This window comes from Lissotriton helveticus, chromosome 12, assembly GCF_964261635.1.
Source record: "Lissotriton helveticus chromosome 12, aLisHel1.1, whole genome shotgun sequence".
Lineage (NCBI taxonomy): Eukaryota > Metazoa > Chordata > Amphibia > Caudata > Salamandridae > Lissotriton > Lissotriton helveticus.
Window position 1 is genome coordinate 678,185,428 of NC_136073.1, and position 16,272 is coordinate 678,201,699.

General features: G+C 43.5%; 1 protein-coding gene, 1 long non-coding RNA gene and 1 pseudogene across 2 annotated transcripts in view; 2 read left to right on the plus strand and 1 right to left on the minus strand.

Annotated features, from left to right (window-relative positions):
• The window catches only part of ENKD1 (enkurin domain containing 1), an 87,280-nt gene extending 82,736 nt beyond the window's left edge, over positions 1 to 4,544 (minus strand). Inside the window, exon 1 of the mRNA XM_078669325.1 lies at positions 4,467 to 4,544. The gene's annotated coding sequence lies outside the window, so the exon portion shown is untranslated. The remainder of the gene's footprint in view (positions 1 to 4,466) is intronic.
• Positions 1 to 16,272, plus strand: part of LOC144798450 (uncharacterized) — a 1,486,395-nt gene that overhangs the window by 832,528 nt on the left and 637,595 nt on the right. Inside the window, exon 13 of the long non-coding RNA XR_013603538.1 lies at positions 1,029 to 1,190. This is a non-coding gene — a long non-coding RNA (uncharacterized LOC144798450). The remainder of the gene's footprint in view (positions 1 to 1,028; positions 1,191 to 16,272) is intronic.
• Positions 7,466 to 7,945, plus strand: LOC144797736 (large ribosomal subunit protein P1-like; annotated as a pseudogene).

Below are 16,272 nucleotides of genomic sequence, written 5' to 3' on the forward strand. Positions count from 1 at the left end.
TAAAAAAAGAATGGGAAAAGTGCACGGCAAGTATTCATCATCTAATATTCATTACAAAGCAATTTGTTTTAAAAAAAAAACTTGAAAAAGTACTGTAGACTAATGCATTTAGATCCAGAGCTACATTAAATGTTTCCACATGCTCCATTAACTGCATATAAAAAAGGAGTACCAATATCAAAGATAAAATTATGAATAAGCGACAGTGATCCAACAGTCAACCAATTCCTATAACTAAACTGAAAGGAACATGCCCTTATTTGGATGTATACATGTTAACAGTAAAATAAAAGTTCTGTCTGTGATGCTCAGTTTTGCATTCATACAATAAAATGTTGTGGCTTACTGTACATCGGTAAGACCGAACAGAAATCTCAGAATTTCAGAGCACAAATACAATATATGACAACTGAAAGAAAAATGTTCAGTTACTAATCAATTCTGAGAATCTAGGCGCACAGTGAGTCAACTTTGTCTTCAAGTGTTCAACGTCCTGGATAAAAGAGCTCATTTTAATAACAGCAGAGACTTTCTGAGAAAAGAAAAATTATTGAAAACTAGGACCCCAATGGGAATAAATGAAAAATGAAGTTTAAGCGGTTTCCTTTAAAATTCAATATGGTCTATATTCCAGTTTATGATATGCTCAATGAACAGTATTATGAAACTCACTGCTTTATGTAGAACAAAAAGGAAGTAAGGTTGCCATATTTGAAGAATTATGGTTAAGTCCGTTCCAAGACGAGCGTTGGATTAAATGTTCGCGACTATCCTTACAATTGAATCGGACTCCATTTTTATTTTTTAACACATTTTATTGTTATTTCTCAACAGGTAACAAATGGTACAGTAGTAGTCTAATACAGTGAGATATAGCATAGTACTGAATATTGTGTCCATGTAACAGTATTTCGTCATCCAGTACAACATTGGACAATAATTTTAGATCTATTTGTTCAGCATACTTGAATTGGCTTAACAGTCCCTGATTCCGACCTCCCCTCTTCCCGCCTTCCCCAATAATACAGGATGGATCCTTAGGAGGACTTGTTTTCCCTGTCGATGCCCGGAAGATCATCACCAGTCCGTGTGCCGAGTCCAGCCCGAGTCCTTGTCTACTAATCAGACTCTACTTGAGGAGCTGCTACTAAGTGGATTCTACATTTTACCTCTGAGCCTAAGAATGTTAAGTATGCAGAAATGTTGCCTGATAACTGATTTACATAGGGTTTTAAATTCCAAACATTGCATTAAGTTTTTTGTTGGCATTTTTTATAGCTACTCCTGTGATTGTGTTTGCACATGACCACATTTTTCTCTGGAAGGAGAGTTTGGGAACCCCACAATGCATTGAGACCTTGAATGCAGTCGCATGAATGATTGTTTTCATTGAGATTGATTTAATACTTGTTAAGATCAATTTGTGACATACACAACTTTTGTGGATATTAATATATACAGAAATGAAAAAACAGGAGATTGTTGCACCTATATCTGTACAGGCTTGTTGTTTCTTAAAGATAGTATTATACTGGTATGGATATAGCAAATGCATTAACAATAAAATGATAATGCTTTACCAAGCTCTGAATGCATCCACTTTCGTGAAAGAATACAGAACAAAAACGTTGGATATGTGATGGTCTCATATCCTTGCCAGATAAAATTCCATAAAGTGCAGAGAATTCTAAACAGCTGTACAACAGATGGGTGTAGGAGCACATATACAAATGCCTTTTCACTAGTTCATTATAGTCATACGTTTTATTAAATCATTTCAAAAGAAAAACATTTGTGTGTACATAAAAATAAAATAAAAATTCCAATGTATAACTAACTATCGCTCTCAAAGTAACAGCCAACCCGTGATTCATGGTAACGTCTTTGCATCTTCAGGGCTATATTATATGATTCTCTTTCTTCCATTCGCACTATATGATATTTCTGGAGTAATGCTCAAAATTACTTTTTTAAAGTAGAAGTCCATCTGTGTTCAACTGCCTGTATAAATCATTCCTAAGTCTGAAAGGAATACATACAATCTCACAGTCCACAATCAAAGGCTTGCTTTTTACATCGCATGAGACAGAAATCCACATCCAAGAAATCTACTCAATCGGCACAGTACTTCACATCTCAGCAATCCACTTTATCTTTGTGCCTCAATGGTTCAATCTTGTCAGGCGGTTATTGCAATATAAGAAGCATTTTGAGTGGTATGCCTGAAATATTATATATGGTGCGATAGGAGTTGAGAGTCAACAATTTTGAAATATTATGTAAAGCATAAAAAAAGGTCCTTTCAATTGTTGGAAGAACAATATGATGCTATTATGAAACGACTCAGTGAACAGATTGGAGTAAAACAAAGTCTTAACGGTCTGTATATGTGATAAATAATGTATGTATTTACAGATGTTTTCCATTTGAAATGATCCAGTAAAACATTTGCATATAATAAATTATTGAATGTTCTACTAGGTGCTCCCCTTGCCTATCTGTTGTACATTAGTGAATTTGTGACCCAGAAGGGGTACTAGCTTAGTGGATGAGCAGCAGAGGTGCTTCGAGTTCAGTTAACGCTATAAATTGAAAGGTAATACTTAGCTACGTTAGGAAGGGTTAAAAGGCAAGAGTGGTTTGGGAAAAATCTCCAGATGCCATAAAACAAAAGAGGCATTACCCTCCCATACTTTAAACCATATCCTAAACCATTTATTTCATTAACTTCCAACGGGCAGACTTGCGCTATGTCTTTTACTTTGACAACATATCTGGCTAGTGGCTCAAAAAAGCTTGGTAAATAATTTTTTGCTTTACAGTAACTGCATCTCCCCACCTTAACCAAAATAGTTTTCTATGGAATATCTGCACTTCGGTGGAATAAATAGAAAAGAACTTAAGTGTAAAAATAAAATATACACGAGGAGCATTAATCTTGGGAAAACCATTATCAAATTCAATAGAACCATGGTGTGTCAAGAACGTCATGCAATAAGTATGCACATGACGAAAGTCAAGTGTAAAGACGAAGAGGGATATTACAAACCTAGAAGAGCTACAAGGTAATCTTTTGCATAACCCCCATTATCCGGTTGCTTTTCAAATTCCTGAATATCCACCTAAAATAAATGTACATACAAATAATACATAACTTGGAACTCTTTTAACTAGTCAGTTCTGGACTAGAAAATCCGGCATGCATTTGGCACACCTAGACCTGCTCATAACAAGTTGGCTATATACCCTATGGTAATAAAAGCACACTCAGTCAAACCAAAAATGTACCAAGCTCGAGGTTTCAGGAGGATCACCATTCCCAATACAGTCGCTATTATTAGGCCACATATCTGATCACAACACCATATTCCTAAACTTTTGCACAGCTCAACTGTGTGCAGAAAATCGGAAATCATAGGAGAAAATTACCTTAATATTATAATGCAAGTTAATATGTGTTAAAAACAATATTACCAGTTTGCAAAGAATTTGCATCAAGTCTAAAAACGCTAAGACAGGTTCACCTTCTGTACAAGATATGCTGGAAGCCAGTGAAACTGCTGTTAACCAAACTCCTAAATTGCAGTTTAGGCTGGTTTTGAACTACTTAAGGGAGGCAACCAAAGGTCATTTGGTTGGGAACAAGTTCACTTTTTAGGGAGAGAAAGAGCGATTTGTGATATACCTTTTCTTGTAAATTGGGAATTTTTAGTTGATGCGATGATTACTTCCTCACAGCTTCGTTTCATTCTGAAATGACCAGCTCAAGGTAGCTAGTGGTGCTCAGATGTAATCCCTTATATGCGATTCAGGTGGTCTATATGGGGAATTTTACTTACAAATCTCAAACTCTAACTATTCTTCACCTAGTCTGAGGGCAGAGGGCAATTCATGGTTGCTTGTTGTATACGATGTTGTTACTATATTTGCCCGCTCGCTACACTTCGCGTTATGTTCTGTCGTTAAACGCAATCGCATCTTTGAGTCCAACTCGAACGTGTGTACCTTTCTTTGACACGCTTTTCGGCTTACTTGTATGGCTTAACTGCCTCAAGATGCCAAAACATCATATCCGCAAACAAAAATATGAGCAATGTGCAAATGTTTCATATGGCGACACGACTCAGCCACCAGCATAGCACAGAACGACCCTAGCTGTCAAAACCGGCTCAGCTCACAGAAAGGGTACATGGCAAAATTAGGAGTATTGCACAGCAAGAGCATAGCCCCCACAAGTCCGATCTCAGCATCCCCAGCTCCCGGAGACTGCACAGCCACAAAAAGACCACAGAACACAGTTGTGATTGTTACTAGAAGCAACAGTTCAGCATAGCTCCAGACTTTGGGTCTTAATGAAAGCCCCACGCGTGCAATGAATAGTCCCAACAAAGCCCCTTGCATTGCATAGTCCTAAACAACAGATCAAAATGTGTATCCCATCTGACAGCACTGCCGCCTGCACACACCTGCTCCCGCCGACCCTTTTCAGCTTGTCGATAAGGCCGTTACAGGTCACTCGTCACCTTCGCTTAGCAACGGTCACTTCCTGTTCCAGCAACTAGACTTCCGCTTCCGGTTTCAGCGACATCTGGGAGTTGAAGTTTCCCATGTCTAGAGTGAACAGGTATACATTCAGCATGTTATCATGAACTGCGGGCACAATGTGTTTTAGTCGTGTGTCTCTGTTCGAGACTATCGCAGGAGGCCATTGTAATTGCATCTATGTACCTCTTAATACCCCTGACGAAGCGTCGAAGCGCTTTACGCCGGGCAGCACGCTGTGGAGGTATAGAGTTAAAACAGGTGGGTAAACGTGCACTTTAAAACACCGAATTTCGTAACCTAATTTTAAACAAAATTGTGTCTTTTGTTACTTTCTGAAGCATTAATCTACAAAATGTTACGATTGAAAGTTAACACGTGTTACATGTAGAAAGCATTAGCGGTGGTCGAGCCAACACATAAACTGGGCGAGCCAGAGCCTAGCTCAGGGTCTAGCTTGGTTCTAAGAACCTGTGCAAGAGCAGAGTCTTAACAAGCATTTGCAATGCAATAGGTCTCGCATTATGAAAGTTTGAGCTATTGGTCTTGTAAATGACATTTTTTTTATTAATGTGTTGGTTTTGAAAATAGCTAAATTAATAGCTTTGTCATTTACAATGCCAATAGTTATAACTTTCGCAAATGTGACACCTATAGCATTTGTAATGCAACATGTTTTGTATTTACGTGACTTAGATGTCTTGATATTACAAATAACAATGGCTTTTATTTTTTTTAATAATTAATACTTACATTAAAGTGATTGTAATTTATAATGCAATAGCTTAAACTTGTATAAATAACTTTTGTAAAGATTATGTTCAGTGTATTTTATTGTGATGAAAATCCAAGAAAAGAAGTGAAATATTGACATTTGTAATAAAGCTTGAAACATTGAGAGAACATATTTGAACCAGTTGTTGTTGAATGGTTGCATAGATTGATGCTGTGATGGCGCGGAGTGATGTGGTGGCGCTGAGTGATGCTGTGGTGGTGCTGAGTGGTGCTGCTGAGTGATGCTGTGGTGGTGCTGAGTGATGCTGTGGTGGTGCTGAGTGATGCTGGGGTTGCGCTGAGTAATGCTGTGGTGGTGCTGAGTGATGCTGTGGTGGTGCTGAGTGGTGCTGTGGTGGTGCTGAGTGGTGCTGTGGTGGTGCTGAGTGATGCTGTGGTGGTGCTGAGGGGTGCTGTGGTGGTGCTGAGTGATGCTGTGGTGGGGCTGTGTGGTGCTGAGTGATAATGCGGTGGTGCTGTGGTGGTGCTGAGTGATGCTATGGTGGTGCTGAGTGATGCTATGGTGGTGCTGAGTGATGCTGTGGTGGTGCTGAGTAAAGTCCACATTTGTAAAGCGCACAATCACCCGTAAGGGTCTCTAGGCGCTGGAGGGCCGTCGGGAAGATTAAGCGAGCTATTGCCCAGAGTCACATGGTGCTGGGCTGACCTGCCGCCGGAGCCGGGGATCGAACCGTGGTCCCCAGATTCCAGCGTCAGTCGCCCTGGCCGCGGCGCCAGCTGTGGTGTTGCTGAGTGGTTCTGTGGTGGTGCTGAGTGATAATGTGGTGGTGCTGATTGATGGTGCTGAGTGATGCTGGGGTAGCGCTGAGTGATGATGTGGTGATGTTGAGTGGTGCTGTGGTGGTGCTGGGGTTGCGCTGAGTGATGTGGTGGTGCTGAGTGGTGCTGTTGTGGTGCTGTGGTGGTGCTGAGTGATGCTATGGTGGTGCTGTGGTGGTGCTGAGTGATGCTGGTGTGGCGCTGAGTGATGCTGGGGTGGTGCTGAGTGATTCTGGGTTGGCGCTGAGTGATGCTGTGGTGCTGCTGAGTGATGCTGTGGTGGTGCTGAGTGATGCTGTGGTAGTGCTGAGTGAAGCTGGGGTTGCGCTGAATGATGCTGTGGTGGTGCTGAGTGGTGCTGTGGTGGTGATGAGTGATGCTGTGGTGGTCCTGAGTGATGCTGTGGTGGTCCTGAGTGATGCTGTGGTGGTGCTGAGTGATAATGTGGTGGTGCTGATTGATAATGTGATAGTGCTGAGTGATGCTGGGGTAGCGCTGAGTGATGATGTGGTGATGCTGAGTGGTGCTGTGGTGGTGCTGGGGTTGCGCTGAGTGATGTGGTGGTGCTGAGTGGTGCTGTTGTGGTGCTGAGTGGTGCTGTTGTGGTGCTGAGTGATGCTGGTGTGGCGCTGAGTGATGCTGGGGTGGTGCTGAGTGATTCTGGGTTGGCACTGAGTGATGCTGTGGTGGTGCTGTGGTGTTGCTGAGTGGTGCTGTGGTGGTGCTGAGTGATAATGTGGTGGTGCTGATTGATAATGTGGTGGTGTTGAGTTATGCTGGGGTAGCGCTGAGTGATGATGTGGTGATGCTGAGTGGTGCTGTGGTGGTGCTGAATGATGCTGGGGTGGCGCTGAGTGATGCTGGGGTGGCGCTGAGTGGTGCTGTGGTGGTGCTGAGTGATGCTGTGGTAGTGCTGAGTGGTGCTGAGGTGGTGCTGAGTGATGTTGTGGTGGCGCCGAGTGGTGGTGCTGAGTGGTGCTGTGGTGGTGCTGAGTGATGCTGTGGTGGTCACATCATGTTCACATTTATACAAGTGTTTCAGAGGGTTGAAGTAAGATGAGCAACCTGTCAGAAACAAATGGGGAAGAAATGAACTGACGGGGAAAAAGCTGCGGCAGCAGTTTAGGGCATTACATCAAGAGTGATACAAGCATTTGCAATGCAATAGGTCTTGCATTACTGAAAGTTTGAGCTATTGGTGTTGCATAATTTTTTACAACGCCAATAGCTCAAACTTTCAGTAATGCGAAACCTATTGCATTGCAAATGCTTGTTCTTATAGAAGGCAAGACTTATAGTTCAAGTTTTTAATATACTTCGAGGGGCAGAGTTTTTCAGAGCTGCACTCAAAAATACATTCTCTGTCCTCTTTCCTGTAGGATTACAAGGTGCTCGGTTCTTCTTCGGAAGCTAAGGCCATTTTGGAGCGTACTTCAATCCGGCGACTAGCACCCTCTAATCCACCCATCCGCCCCCCAGAGCGACCCAGACTTTGACGCCATGGCCTCAGTATCCGAGCTGTCTTGTATCTACGCTGCTCTTATCCTCCACGACGACGATGTGCCTGTCAGGGGAGGACAAAATCAATGCCCTGATTAAGGCGGCAGGAGTGTCGGTGGAACCTTTCTGGCCTGGTCTCTTTGCAAAGGCTCATGCTAACATTGACATCGGAAGCCTGATCTGCAATGTAGGAGCCGGCGGTGGTGGTGCCCCTGCAGCTGGTGCTGCAGGTGCTGCAACAACTGCTGCTGCTGAGGACAAGAAGAAAGAGGAGGAAAAGAAGGAAGAGTCTTAAGAATCTGATGATGACATGGGCTTTGGTCTTTTTGACTAAATAGACATTAATCAGACCTTTAATAAAGTAAAAAAACAAAGAAAAAAAATACATTCTCTGGATGCTTCAAGCATTAAAAAAGAGCTCAGCAGGTGGCCTTATTTGGAAAACTGGGCTCTCGTACTCTTCCCTATAAAGCCTGTCAGCTTCCGTGTCGCCCTCTTGTCCTCACAGTCATGTGGACATGACCCCAATGTCATGTACTTTCTCAGTAGATATAAATGCTGCTAACTGCAATGGCATTTCTGTAGTCTACAATACTGCTTAGATATAGCACAGACAGCTCACATGGTAAACAAAAAAGATTATACTTGCATATGAATAAACTGAGATTAGGAGACAGGCAAGCAGCTGGACAAAGGCACAAAGCAGACTGCTACATATATAGAGAAAAGCATTACAATGTCTACCAACGAAAAGGCAGTTTCGAGTACAGTTGTGTATCCACAACCCTCATGGAACTGGATGAGATTATTGGGATCAATAAATCAGACATTTTACAATGTTAAATAATTCTGAAATGCAACCATATACCAGAAGTAGGCAGGAAAACCAGTTGTAATGATCTTCCAGAAATCAATATAGTTTTCGAACATACCAAGCTGCTGAGTCAAAGATGTGTAACAATGGCCAGCCATGTAGTCGGTGGCACTCAACTGCTTGCAGTCAACAAGTAATAGCTCACAAATCTCAAATGTCCTCTTCACACCATTTTGAGCTTAATGGAGAGTCAAAACTGACAGAATGGATGACGTCAAAGGAAGACAGAGGGAGACATTCAGCACAACAGAAATTGCTAGCGAGAGGACAGCAATAAAAATAACAAGACAGAGGGGCATAAGCAAAAAGCTCAAGAGGTGCAGAGAGGCCTGTCAAGACATCTGAGAACTTAGACTGAAGGCTAACAACACTGTATTGCACAAAAGATGCAGATAATTTTATGTGTCTTCCGTTAATGAAAAATCAAGAGCAAATGTTTAGGGGAAAAAAGTGGTAGAGTCCTGTATTTGTTTGGCATTGAGCAGGGTACTTGAGCCTGAGGGCATTTACGCACTGAGCGGAATCTAAACACAGACCCAAACAAATGGTAATAAGTGCATTTGGGGGATGGGGTGGCCTGAAACACCATTTTATTTGGGGGCAAAGGTATTGAATTTTGACGACGTGTCTGCCCAGTAGCATGCGCCAGTTTTATATAAGGATTGTAAGTGGAAATCAAAAGATGTTTCACAGCAGCCCTGCGGTGTTTCTTCACACAAGCCTACTCAGCGAGAGCCCACGGGCAGTGTCTAGCGACACAGCAATGCAAGAGGCTGACTGCTCACGGCAGAGACCGGCCTGTATTGGGGGGCAGATGCGCAGCAGGTCTGCCCATAAAAAGATGCAGACGTAGAGCACATCTAAAGAAATGAAACCAGGAGCGCTGCCGTCAGCTCATGTGCCTTGTATCTTGACATGAAAAGCCTACTCCGAAAGGAAGTGCTCTCTCATCCAAGGCGGGGCGGTCAGGTCAGTAAACTATAAGCAGTCAGGATGCAGTTTTATTCACCAACGGCCACCATTGTGAAACTGAAAGCGCGCCGAAAATAAAAATAATATAAATACGCACATGCAGGGTCGGCCGGTAAATGCTCTCAGCATTGCGGGGGCGGGGGGCGCATTCCTTTTAAGTGTGAAGCAGGGGGAGGAAGAACGGATCCTTTTGCATTGCTGTGGCGGGTCTGATGCAATGATGCGAGGACAGCAATGAAAATAACGAGACAGAGGGGCATAAGCAAACATAAAAGCAGGGGCCGTGACCATATCTAAAGCGATCCGCCTGTGTTGGAAATATAAACTAGTAATGTAATAAATATAAACTAGTAATGTAAAAACCTACACTTCAGAAAGGAAACCAGGAGAGGGTAATTAAGCGCTAACAAGCCGAATCTATTCGCCGGCAGTATCTGTGGGAGGCAAAACAAGCACAGCAGGATGCTAAAGTTGTGCTCACACGGAGGCAAGCTAAAACATGTTTAAAAAAAATAAAAGTACACTGGGGGGGGGGGGGGGGGGGGGGGGAGAAACACGAGAGACGGCCTGGCGGCCGCCAAAGTGAATGTACGGCCGGACGGCCGTGGGCAGTGAATAAATTAGGGGAGGAGAAATGCCTGAGGCAGAGCGCACGCTGGGGGATGCCTGTGGGAGGGAGACTGGTGGCTTGGATGTGCACGCGCTTTTTAGGTCAATGCGCTTGCGCATTGAGCTTGCTTTTCACGGGCACAGAATCAAATCGCCCGATAGTTAAGCTCTGGTTAAGCCCCATTATCTCTCGCAAGCTCAATGCGCAAGCGCATTGACAGGCTCGACCTAAAAATGGTTAGCATGTAGATCGTACAGCAAACATGCAAGTGTACGCTAAAGTCTCTTCAAAACTCAAAATGTGTATTTCAACAACACCAAGAAGCGTTTCACCGTAGTACATTATATTATGTCACTCTATTGAGAGGCATGTATTAAGTGATAGTTTTTCTCGGTTTTTGTACCAGCTGCAGAACTATCCATATGATGTTGCACGCTCCCTCTTTTGCAAGATCAACTCAGAGCTTCAGGTGGAATCAGGGCTTCCCAGGCATTGCCCTAACAAAGTGCTTAAAGTCAACCTTGGAAGGCGGAATTTGAGGCAATAGACTTAGAATAACACTTCAGGGCGTCCCACTTAGTGGTTGTCAGTGAGTGGTGGTGGAACACCGAAGGAAGCTCCACTCACTCCTCTCTGAAAATGGGCACTTCAAGGTACATCAATCCATCATTTGCTCTACAGAGGTGGATTGCAATTTACACTTCCGCCGACGACCAAAGTGGTAATCCAGATATGGAGGTCCACCTTGAGATGCATGAGTTGGCAAAACATTCTGACGGATCAGACCCCAGTGTGGGCGGGCGGTATGCTGAGGCAAGTGTCTGAGTTGGAAGGATTCCAGAAATGGGATGCCATAGGCATCTCTACTCTGGGAGTCTTACTAAAGGCACAATACGTAAATCTACCGGACCATACACAGGGATTTTGACCTTCACCACAGTTCTGTTATCTACAACTCAGGCATGCTCCGACACCATATATATCAGACTTAGAAGACCTCCCTGAATTTAACCCCTTCGAGGCGGAGCTGCTTATGTATGAAAACGGTGATCACAAAGTAATGCATATTGATCACACATTAATTTACCACATGGCAGACCCCCTCAATGCTCTCCACTCTGCCTGGGATAGAGACCTGGGGATCCTCGCAGACAAGGTGTGGGCAGCAATTGCATCTAAGTTCCGCCTAATACAACTGAAATATCTACGTAGGATGTACCTTATGATCTACAGATTGTGGAAGATAGATGTGATTGCTTCCCCTGCCTTCCTCTGCTGCTCGGCGCAGGCGTGAGACCTTCACACAACTTGAAACTATTTTGGGCTAGCGCTATACTGTGGCCTGGTGCTGTCTTGTTTGGGCTTGGTCCTAAGGTAGAATATACCACTAGACCTCTGATTATTCATTTTGCATGTTAATTCAGATCACAACGAAAGCCAGTGGCGTAGGAAGGGGGTTGCAGTGGATGCGGGCCACCCTGGGTGTCATCACTGATGGGGTTACAAAACGGCAAAATATGTGTTTCAAACACATATTTTTGCCATTTTGTCAAGCCGGGGATGACAAATTTTCCGCACCGGGTACCACCTGACCTTGTTACGCCACTGACGAAAGCTGCTACAAATTAACATTGCTTGGGTTGGGACTTACCGTGGTGATATTGCTCGCCGTTGGAAAGACAAACACCCGTCTTCTATTGAAGATTGGGGGTTGGGAATATACTTTTAAATGTGCATGGAAACAACGGTGTATGAAGCCATAGGCTGCCGCGAAAAATACATGACTATGGGGGAAGTGGGCAGACTATTGGAGAATTGGCATCACTGAGGAGGACCCACGCTGCAACCAACAAAAACAGGTCAGAGAAAATACAGGAGGAAGGCAAAAAGTTCAGGGATGACCCTGCAATGAAGGCCACGTCCAACAATCTGCATGTGTTGACAATGTAAACTAAGGGATTGGTGTCTAGACTGATTCTGGACACCCCCAAAGGATATGTTAGCCTTTAGACCAGCTGGTTCACAGTGCCACTATAAGCCCCCTAACCTTACCAAGAAGCGAATAGTTTCTGTCAACCATTGAACATGACAACCCTTGCTCTTTCAGGGATCGTGGAAACAGTACAGTACTTTTCGCTCAGTCACTCATGCTCACTTATTCTCAGACAGATACACAGAAGAAACGTTGGGTACATTTTCAATAAGCATTTATTCAACCAGTGTCATTCGAGTATAAAACACATGTGTTGCAACAACCAATAGACAGAGGCTAACATAAGAAGACTATAAACACCAACAAAGTAAATAGAAGGTAGAATTCTACCATGGTGCTGTAACAATGAATATATGCAGGCATATATACATGACAATACTCAAGCGTACTCCTACTATGCAGACCCTATCTAATTGTAACCTAAATGTATCTAGCATGTATGTGGGTGTAAAGCCAAGAATCCCATAGGAAAGAACCAACCACATTACCTGATGGGAGAGAACGAAGGACCCCATCTTGGTCTTGAGTTGAACACCCCGCAAGGGATGTCAGACCGCTGCGTGTTGAAGCTGCCGCAGGCCAGGACCTCAGTGTCTGTGTCAGTGTAGAAGCCTCATATCTGTCTATCTTGTGAAGGTATGGTTCTTTCATACCATAAAGATAGCCTTGGGGTTCCTACCACAATCGATATGTTGTGAGTATGATTATGTAAATGAGCCTAAATCAATACCTGCAATTATGCAAAGTAGTTCTATCGCCCTAGGATGAAGATGACCTTGACTTTTATACAAAATATGTTAATACTATTATGTATGTCATGTGCAGGGGACTTTTCTAGGAATGCACTTGTGCATAATAAATGAGGCTAGTTTCAAGGAAACCAATCAACATGTATTCCACACATAACTGGGTAAAAGGTCAGCGGCTAGAACCGTTATGCAGAGCAAGGTAGGACAAATGTAGGTGAAAGGTTGTTTGCTAGTTAGGCTTAGGTTGGGGTACATAAATCCAACTCCTCATACAAAGGTCTATAAGGTCAACAAATGTTATAATAGGCCCCTTAAAAAGCATAAAAACATTGGCATAAAACCAGTGTTTAAAAACATCTAAAAGCACGGTACATGTAAAAACGATGCTATTAAAATTGAAAACGAACTCTATAAGTCCACTAAAAATTCAGCATATAACAAAACTAACTGAGCACATTGAAAGCCATGGTGCTCAGTGAGAGCAGAAAAAAAGCGATGTTTCTCATTACAATTTGGCTTGTTTTGGAAAAAAGGCAGAATTGTTCCCATCGCACGAAGAGTCAAATGTTTGTGTCCTGTGTGTGAGACACAACATCACTGTCGCTCAAATTCGCAGACGACTGTTCCTGTAACACCTCTTGTATCAGGTCAATGGATCAAATGTGATTTTTCTCAGTTCCCACAGCAGCCACTGAGAAAACACTTGATAACTGTGAGCCTGTTGTAGAGTCGTTATCTGTACCGAAGGGAGCTGAAGCATCCTGTGAAGGCTCTAAGAATGCAGTCATCTACATGGGAATACGGTGAGGACAGTGATACACGTGGGCCTTTAAGGGGCCTGGTAGTACAGCTGTGTCCGGTGGAGCAACCAATGGAAGGGTCAGACACAGGTCCAACGCGCATTCGTATCCGCAGTATAGGTAGCGGAACACAGGCAAGATGCAGTCAATCCAGACTAGTCTGAATGATGGGAACCAATGCTCGCTTAGCTCCCAAAGCCGAGGTGTGCCCAGATGGAATACCATGCATTCACGACCACGTCGCTCCAGCAGTGCCTTTTCCATCTCTCAATGAACTGGGCTGTCCATTGTGTAGCAGGAAAATTAAAAACCAGGATAGCCACTATAAGTAGTAGGACCAGCGGAAGCCCTCCAAAAACGCTTCCCAATACGGAGTGTATGAATGCTGGAATAGCTCTGAAGAATGTCTGAAAGGTGCTCAATAGCCCAGAACCTATACGTTAAAATAGGTGCACAATCCCCCTTGAATCAGACATGTTAAAGATACAGTGAACCATTTCTTCGAAATGGAGCGGGACGTTCGTACTGACTAGTGCCTGTATCTCAGATGAAGACCTTGCAACCTGGAGATCAAAAGTTTCTCGGTTGAGGTTAAAGCCACATCCTTATGAAAAAGCATGGCTTTCAGTCTGCTCAGAGAATCAAACCGTATAAAATGAACATTCAGTGAAGGCCATAACGTTGCCTCCCTAATCGTGTGGGTAGGTGGAAACAATGCTTGCATACAACAAGTAACCCTGGAACTTACTGTGACTAGATATGGGATGCCTGATACCATCGCACAACAGCCTTGATCATTAAGCATCAAATAGCTGCCATTCGAGAGCAACTTGAACACCGGATGTATCACATCAGCTGGGGAACCCTTCAAATGACATGACAAGTTAGCAAGCGAAGCATTACAGTCTCCGTGAAGCGAAATATCCTTACAAACTAAGGACCCACTTAAAGCACTTTCACAGTTAGAACCGCTGAGAAAAACGTCAGTGTTCCCGTTCCTGCATATAAATCTGTACAGTAATTCTCAGTACTCATGTATGTATCCCTCTCCTAGCGCTTCATATCTGCCTACCTGGTGATACTGGAGACAGTATTGAAATCGGAAAGTCATGACTGGCAGTGTAATATAGCCATGGATTAACCATTCTGTGGAAGGTGACTCAGTCACAGTGAAAGGTAATTGGTCTAATTTTTCAATGTACAACCTGGCATATTTTCCATTTCTTCTTGCCATTACTATCTGTTTTTCTATTAGATTGTGTGGCGACAACAGAGTTGTACTGTTGATGTAACGCCGGGGCACATGGTCAGATTGCAATGATTGTAGCTTTCAGCTTTGTAATAAAATGGATCATAATTGAGATTGTCCATGTTGTAGAACAGACAAATCCTGTTCCATTATATCTCCTGCAGAAGACACAATGTTGCCCAGTGAATACATTCTATATAATAGGTCTTCAAACTGTGGGGCGCGCCCCCCTGGGTGGGCGCAGCATCCCTCCAGGGGGGCGCGCACTTCACATTCTATTGTTCCTTTCAGGCGCCAGTCGCCAGTCGTGCATCTCAGCCCGGGCTGCTGCAGCTCCAGCTGCTTGGGGCTCGGCTGAGTGTCTGGAGTCACAGGTCTTTAAAGACCCAGAGGCGGAAAGATTTCAGAGGGGTTGGGGAGTGGGAGGGGGGCTAATTCTTCCAGTGATAGGAAGAGTGGGGATTCAGATTCAGGGGCTCTTAAGAAGGGATGAAAAACAACAAAGCCTCATTAAAGCGAAAATGGTCTTTTAAAGACCTGCGAAGTACTCGGTGCGGCTGGCAGCTCCAAAACTGTCACTTAATTACCCTTTATTTCTGCGTTGGAATGTTCTGGAATTTCTGGGAAGCATCAAAAGTTTCACCACCCAGTGTCAAACCGTTCTACTCATAAAAACAGTACCTCGCATGTGTGGGGAGTGTGCCATAATGGGCAATAACAGGCCAAAAGTGGGACTGTGTGGAGTTACTATGTAATCTTGATGGGAGTCACATGCCTACGTTTTGGAATATCCCGGTTCTGTGCTATAGGCCCATCCACACACACTGAGTACCCTTTTTATCAGGAGAAGTATGAGATCATTGGATGGTGTTACTTTTGCCTTTTACTGAACGTGTGGGTGTTTTCTGTCACAGGAAATGTAAGAAATTATGATTTTTTGTTTATATTTTGACATTTGGAAGACATTTTGGGATGTATACAAGTTGTATCGCCCTGGATTCCTGTGTCTCTACTTTTTAGCAATGTCTAGCGTTGGTAAGTTTCACTGTATGAAGGTCGACCGTGAACATAAATACTGCAGAACTGGTAAATCCCATTAAAACATCGCCTTGTTTCTAATGTGTGGCTCCATGCTCAAGTCCAAATAATATCCATGCATGCCTGGTACCCCACACTCAGAAAACTAATTTCAATACAGCTGTGGTTCAAGCCTTGGCAGGGATATCTTCCTGGAGGAGAAAATCTACAGGGAATTACCATGTTTTGGGAGAAAAAGTCCTGAAATCTGACAAATGTCATTTTTGAGAAGTTGTCCTGGCCACCCAATCAGGGAAAGGGAGGTATGGCTACAAGCAACAAAATTTGTAGATGTGGAAAATATATGGTTGTTGTATGTGTCCATATAGTCCTTGAGCAGGAAGTTCATGCT